The sequence below is a fragment of the Leucopleurus acutus genome (assembly GCF_964270905.1).
Source record: "Leucopleurus acutus genome assembly, chromosome: 12".
NCBI lineage: Eukaryota > Metazoa > Chordata > Mammalia > Artiodactyla > Delphinidae > Leucopleurus > Leucopleurus acutus.
Genome location: NC_139154.1, coordinates 55,838,726 through 55,846,621, shown reverse-complemented (window position 1 = coordinate 55,846,621; position 7,896 = coordinate 55,838,726).

Genomic DNA, 7,896 nt, shown 5'->3' with positions numbered 1-7,896 from the left:
GGTTCCTGCCCTTGTGGCTCAGAAAGAGGCTAGTGAAGGAGGCTTGCATTGAACTAATAGTCACAGAGGCCAATGGACAGTTAGGCTATAACAAGTGTTGAGTAGCTGAGAGTTATCATACCCTGGGGGCCTGCCATCAGGTATTAGGTCTTGTTACAAAGGTAAGGACAGGCTTCTCTGGGGCAATGTCACCTAAGCTAAGATCTGAGGAAGGAATTAACTGTGTGAAAATTGGAGGAAATAATATGTCAGGGGCCAGCATGTACAAATGCCCCATGGCAAGAGGAAGCACGGTGAATTCCAGCACTAAAAGAAGGTTGTGACAGGAGTGTAGAAATATGGAACAAAATGATCAGGGACTGGATCATGCAGGTCTTGTGTAGCCCATAATGAAAATTCTGTCTATTCTAGTTACAGAAAGGACTCACCTGCCGTAGCCTAACTTGATTGGGTTGCATCAGAATCAGGAAGAGTAGCTGGGGACTAGTGGTTGGAGTCTCTCTAGCTTGAAGGGTAGAACCATGCTTTGGTCCTTTGCCCCTCTAAATACTCTACTGTGACTTTTTCCCCACTTATCTCTTCTGTGAAGTCCAGATGCTGAAAATGGCAGGAAAGCCCTGAAGCTTGTCTGTCATTGGCTAGTCTGGTTTCATACCCTGCAGGCTCAGGTGTCCAGGGTTCTGATCGCCTCTCAGCAGAGGAGAGAGGCCGTGACCTGAACTGTTGTCATGGGGCTGAAAGAATAGGCTTCGTGTAGACGTTTTCTGTGCATAGGATTCAAATTATTTCTCCCATACTGAATGTATAAAGTACCACATATGAAGTGAACCTGCCTGGGTTAGTTTTACATGCTATGTACCAAATAACCATATATAAAGCAGTATATATGAAACAACACACATCTATTATCTCACAGCTTTTTTAGGTCAGGAGTCTGAACACGGCTTAGTTGAGTCCTAAGCAAGGCTTTGATCAAGGTGTCGACCAGGGCTGCATTCTCATGTGGAAGCTTGACTGAGGAAAGTCTCGCTTCCATGCGCATTCTGGTTGTTGACATAATTAATTTTCTTGTGGCTGTAGGACTTACAGCAGCTTGCTGCTTCATAGCCAGCAAGGAAAGCAAAACCCTAGAGCAAGTTGGCTAGCAAAGTAGAGTCTTGTGCAACATAATATAATCCTGGGAGTGACATCACATCACCTTTGCCATATTCCATTGGTTAGAATAAAGTCACAGGTACCTACCTGTCCACACTCAGAGGGAGGGGATTATATGAGGGCGTGAACACCAAGAATCAAGGATCATGGAACCAGTCTGTGTGCCACACTATCCATGCCCTAGCTTCACAGACATATACTCAGGGACTGTCTGTGTAATGCCTGGGTGAATTTTGTGCTCTACCTGACTCACTGTGTCAGAGAGACCCCTGGAATTGGTTTATTGCCACCTAAGAGGAATATGGAAGCCCAATAGCAAGTGAAATTCCTCTGGTAGAAATCCCCTATCCTGGTTCCTTGTGGAATGAATGACAGATGGAGCACCAACTATTGTGAGTGACGAGGGGATGGAGGGGTTTTTCTCTAGTTCACCCTTTAGAAGGGAATCAGCATTTAGGTGGGTAGACTGACACCAAGGAAGGAACAGGGAGCCTGGCTGTAAAGACAGGAGAAGGCAAGTTTGGGTTGGGAAAGGGCACTGGCTGAGTAGCATGCAGTTCTGGCTCTGCTGCCTCTGGTGGGTCATCCCCCTCCCATGGGACGTGCTAATAAAATGAAACAGGCAACTCAGAACAAGTGATTTCTCAGTCTCTAGAGTGGTTGTGTGTGTCTGTGTGTGTGTGTGTGTGTGTGTGTGTGAGAGAGAGAGAGACAGAGACAGAGACAACAGAGACACAGAGACAGAGACACAGAGATACAGATAGAGAGAGAGATGGGGTGGAGGTCAGACAGAGCCAAATCCTAAGCTTCACTAGAGACTAAGGAAGGGAAAGCTAGAACATGAAAGGCTTCAAATCCTAGATTATGGCCTTTGGCATCACTTATCATCCTATAAGAAAGATAAGACTCAGCAGAAAAATGATTTGCCCAAAGTGTTGTGTTAGTTTACCAGCAATGCTGGACCCAGAGTTGACATCTTCTGATTTCCAGTTTGTGCTTTATTATTTCACCATGAATTGCTAGGCTAAGGATGGAGGAGGATTCAGGATGCTTTCAGGTGGATAGAAAAAGGGTAAGAAGACAGGAACTCAAAAGAAAATTATAAGACCCCTAATTATAGACTACACCCATTCAGTGGGGCATGCTATGGCCTTACTGCTTTGAACAGAAAATTTCTATTTTTGAAAATGTGACTCTTAGATAAACATTCTGTCATACTTAGGCTGCTCTTTACCATGTCACGTAAGAGGCAAGGAGTATTTTGCTTTGTGTTATTATGCAATACTGGAAGGCTTGCTAAGCATGGTGTATTGTGCAGGCCTTTTGCGGGGAGTTGAAGATTTTACTCTGACCCCTCTTTGAGCCTTGTGAGTGGTGGTTTGCAACACTACCACAGCAAAGGTCCCTGCCAAGATAGGGCTGCTGACAGTGCTGTCACTTCTTTGTAGCTGAGGCCAGCTCCCCCATGTGTCACAGCTGGGAGAATTTCACTTAGCCTTCCTTGCTTGTAATCTTGGGGATGCAGATGGAAACAACAATTAGTCGCAATTTTCACCCAACAGATTAGCAAAAATGAAAAAGACTGAAATAACCAGTGGGGTATAAATGATACAGCCACTTTGGAGAGCAATTTGGCAGTTTCCCAAAAAACTAACAGTGTATACACATTTCATTTCTAAATCTAAAGCCCCAAAGAGGTAACTCTTCTAACTGCACAAGCAGACCCGTGCAAACTGCTTCTCATTGTGCATTGTTTGTGAAAGTAAAATATTTGAAACAACCCAAATGAAAAAATACAATGAAATAGTCTAACAGAATAAATACAATGAGGTTTGCTTACACAATGGAACACAATCCAGTGGTAAAAAATGGACACAATCAGAGTAAACGTTGATAGATCTCAAAAACATAATATTAGGTGGAAATATTGCAGAACTATATGATTTTATGATACAGTTTATTTAAATGTGAAAAGCAACACAAAAATAACAGTGTGTATTATTTATGGATAGTTGTATATATATCCACGTATCACAGTGGATTGGAAGGTTGAATAGCAAAGTGCTGGTATCAATTGCTTCTGAGAAGGAGGGAGAAAACTGGGTCAGAGGATAGGAGATTAAGGGAACTTTAACTTGACTTATAATAAAGCATTATTTCTTTAGAAAACACAAATTTAAAATGTCAACATATCAATTTTTGTGTGTATGAGGTAGGAATAGGGTTTTTATTTTAGCCTTTGAGATTTTTCAAAAGTTCTCAAAAAACATCACTAATGAAGAAGATCACCATTCTTACCAACTGGAGGAATTTGAAAGCTTGCAAATCTGCCTTCCTGTATGTCGTATGATAGAGGTACCCTGAACTGAAAAGGGTAGCTTCAGTAGCAGAGGGTACTGAAGTAGTCAGAGGGTTAGCTTCAGTAGCATTTGGGATAAGGGCATGCAAAGTGTATATAATATGAAGCTACAAATGGGCAACAATGTCCAGAAGTGACCCCTTTGCAAACACATTCAAATTCATTTGGAACAGCAAAGCTTTAAAAAAAACAATGTGCCCAAAGAAGGTTTTAAGTAAACACTTGCTGAATTGGATATGCATGATGATCACAGCTAATTGCATTTTTAATAGAATTATTCTTTGGTGTCTAGGAAAAAGAAGTTGATAAGCAAGAAATAAATTATTTTTTTTTCATTAAGTTTAGATTTCAGATTGGTCCCAATTGTGGCAGAAATAGTCTTTTTGAAGGTTTTTCTGCTGTTCAGGTGGGGGGCTGTGGAGCAAAAGCACTTAGTGAGTTAGAGGGGAACCAATAAATGTATAATTTTGAAAACAAAGGCAAGATTTGCAGAAATAAACATTTCCACTCAATAATGTTCAGAAAACCAGACCCCTTGCTGCTTCAATTGCTAGAGTAAAGAATTCCAAGGACACTGCTGGACATTCTCTTTGATTTCTTTTAAACTGAAGTGATTGAGATGGTTAAATAATGGTGTGATCATAGATTTTTGTATCTCAGAAACCCATTATGGTTGCATATCATTAAAGCTAAGTTTCACTAGTAACTTATTCCAAGAATTATTAGCAGTAATTCTGTGTGTGACTGTATCTGCAGTGTACATAATGTAGATTCAACATTTGCTGTTCAGTAAGGAGGTGTTAAACTAATAGTAAACAGGATTAGTTATTTGTTTTTCAACTACCTCTTCCTCCCCAGCTCTAATCCATCCCTCATTTTGGTTCCAGATTATGCCTGTCAAGGAATCTCTGATGCCATCACTCCCCTTCTTGGAAGTGTTCAAGGATGACTCCCTTTCCACTGAATTAAAGACAAATTTATCAGCCTATGCTAATGTTCTTCCCTAGTGTTATTGCCCACCACTCTACAGTATTCCAGGCCAAGTGGTTTTGTTTTTGTTTTCTTTTGTTTTTATCCCAACTTTATTGAGGCAGTACAAATGGTTTACCTTTGGCACTGTTCCTGAATATTTTTTACCATTTGCTCATTCTTTTTTCCTAACCAGTCATACTTCTGTTCAGTTTACTTGCCAATATGATCTAGACATTATAGGAATTGTCTCAAAATTCATGGTCTCCATGAAACCTTTCTTAATTCCACCCAATAAGAGCACTTTGTATTTCTTGTATAGCATTTAGAGAATGGGTTATTGGCATAATATTGATGGACTTTTGAGTATTTTAATTAATTTATTTTAAAAATTAATTTTTATTGGAATATGGTTGCTTTACAATGTCGTGTTAACCTCCACTGCACAACGAAGTGAATCAGCCATACACATACAGATAATCCCCTCCCTTTTGGACTTCCGTCCCATTTAGGTTACCACAGTGCATTAGGTAGAGTGCTAATGCAGTATGTTCCCATCAGTCGTCTGTTTTATACACAGTATCAATAATGTATATGTGTCAATCCCAGTCTTCCAGTTCCTCCCTCCCCACCCCTTTTCCCCTTGGTATCCATACATTTGTTCCCTACATCTGTGTCTCTATTTCTGCTTTGCAAATAAGATCATCTATACCATTTTTCTAGATTCCACATACTTGCGTTATTATACGATATTTGCTTTTCTCTTTCTGACTTACTTCACTCTGTATGACACTCTCTGTGTCCATCCACATCTCTACAAATGACCCAGTTTTGTTCCTTTTTATGGCCGAGTAATATTCCATTGCATGTATGTACCACATCTTCTTTATCCATTCCTCTGTTGATGGATATTTGGGTTGCTTCCATGTGCTGGCAATTGTAAATAGTGCTGCTGTGATCATTGGTGTGCATGTGTGGACTTTTGAGTATTAATTTAGCTTTTCTCACTTTATTGCAAGCTTCTCAACCATTGGACTTTTCAATGCTTTCAAGACTTTCAACATTGACTAGTTCATGTTTATGTCCCTATACCAGCAGCTAGCACTGTGCCTTACAAATAGTAGTTGCTTATCTAATGTTTAATTAATTATTACCTGATTGAGTACACAGTTGCATGGAAAAGTTGGCCTTAGTCAGCTATTAACTGACCTGAATTCAATTGTCAACTTTTCAATTGTCCTAACAAACTGAAAACTAAGCAAGTGACTTTATAATCTGGTACCTACATTGTATATGACAGTCTTCCTGGAATAGGCTCAGGTACAAATGTGTGCTTGTTTTCTTGCTGCAATGACGTGGTGAAGTCAGAGGTCAATGACCTCCAAGAACTCTATGGGATCCTTCCAGTTTCCTTGGGAGAAAAGGATTTTCTTTCCAACCAATGTTTCTAACTCCATGGAGTTAGGGAGATTCTACAAAGTGTTTTTTGTACAGGATATGATTTACTGTGGCTTGGGAAGACCATATGCCTCAGGACTGTTGTATCTGGATAGGCAGGTATGGTGTAGAATGAAATGGCCTTTAGACTCAGGGTCCTTAGAATACTTCAGATGTCCACACTTTGCCTGAATTATATATAATTTGGACCCTTATTTATTAATTTAATTACCTATTCTTCGTCTACTTCTAGAGCTCATTTTAAGTTGCTTATGTTAACTCATATATCATAAATAGGAGAGAAGAATGATAAGACCAGAGGAAATATGAATTGGAGTCAGAGGAAAGTTAAGTCTGGGGTTGGGAGATGAGAGGAATGAGAAAACCACAAGTGTTCACATTATCTGAGTCTTCGTAGTTGCTAGAGATGAACAAGAAATGGGCTCACCTTGGCAACCAATGTGAAAACAAAAATTGGTCTGGAACATAGTTTTAAGGTCTAAGGAAAAAAATCATCAATTTTGGTGAGAAACAAATACTTCATTAGATTAAAATCTAAACTAAACTGCTCACATGGAACTTCCCTTAAGGGCAGTGGAAGAAATTCTCAACACTACATAAAGCTGTGTGAAATTAGTATCATTCCTCAGTAAATGCCAGGCACAATTCTATACAAGACCGATCTCAAGGGCCAATATACCTCAGGACAACTGTACACCTTTCCGAGGGATTAGCTTGATTTGAGGGTAAAACCTGAAATGCTAGGAAAAATGGAAAGACTATCAAAAATTCCTTCATAAATAACTCCTTCTTCAAGTGAGCTTTAAAAAGCATGGAGTTCATGATTGCATTTTTATAAGCCCATGAGGGATTCTTCATTATTAATTGAGGATACATTATTACTTATTGATTGGCCCTTAATCATGTTGTATGCTGAATGATTTTATTATTACTATCTCCACCAACCTCACCACCATCCTCAGAAAGTATCTTTTTAATGCCCACAGCAATATGCACATAGTTGGTGTTTAACGAACATGAGTTGAATTAACTGCGCTAGCAGCCAGTTGAAAGTAAACGCCAGGTTTATTTCTCTTTGGAAATTGACCATTAAGGAAGCATGAAAGATGCATTGGAGATAAACAGAATTTTCCATGATCAAATGCATCAGCATGGAATACCTAGTTTGGAAGCCAATGGGATAATGGTCCTAAGAATTGTATCCATGAGGTAAAACTTCAGGAAATGTTAAAGTAAGGATGAAGGGATGGTTAGAAAATATATTCTAGACAAAGAGTAGTGTTTGGGAAAAGATTCAGTAGGGAAAGCAATTCTAACCTTATTTCCAGAAGCCCAAGGCCACAAAAATGATTAAAATGGACATTTCTATGAGGATTATTTTATTTTATCCAAAGCTGTCCCACCTAGTAGAGACTAGTATATTGCGATCTATGGAAAGAGCCCAGAGTGGCTATAGAAAGACCTCAGGTTCACAGGGCCAGGACTAATAATGTTTTCTGACTTCAAACCCAAAGCTTTAAAAGATCTGTCTTCTGCCTTTCAAGTCTGCGAAAGATATATTTAAAAACTGATGAATGTTAGACAAGGAAGAGCAAACCTTCCACTTGCCAGCTCTCCTCCTCCTCACCATCTTAGCCAGCTATGTCATTTTTATTTGGCAGTTCCTTCTCATCTTGTTTTTTCTTCATACCAATCCATAAAAGTAGAGCACAGGATAGAACATCTAGTGGGTGTTGGTAATTATGGATTAATTCTTCAATTTGGGGGATGAGGTAAAGAAACCCATGCGATGGAGAATGTTACAACAGTTCCTGACAAAGCAAGAATGATGTAACATACGTTTACTTGATATATCAGTTATGACTTGGCTTCGACTGTTAATGTCCAACACCAGAAATAATTATAGCTTAACCAGGATAGAAGATGTACAGTGGACGTCTAGGGGTGGCCATCCA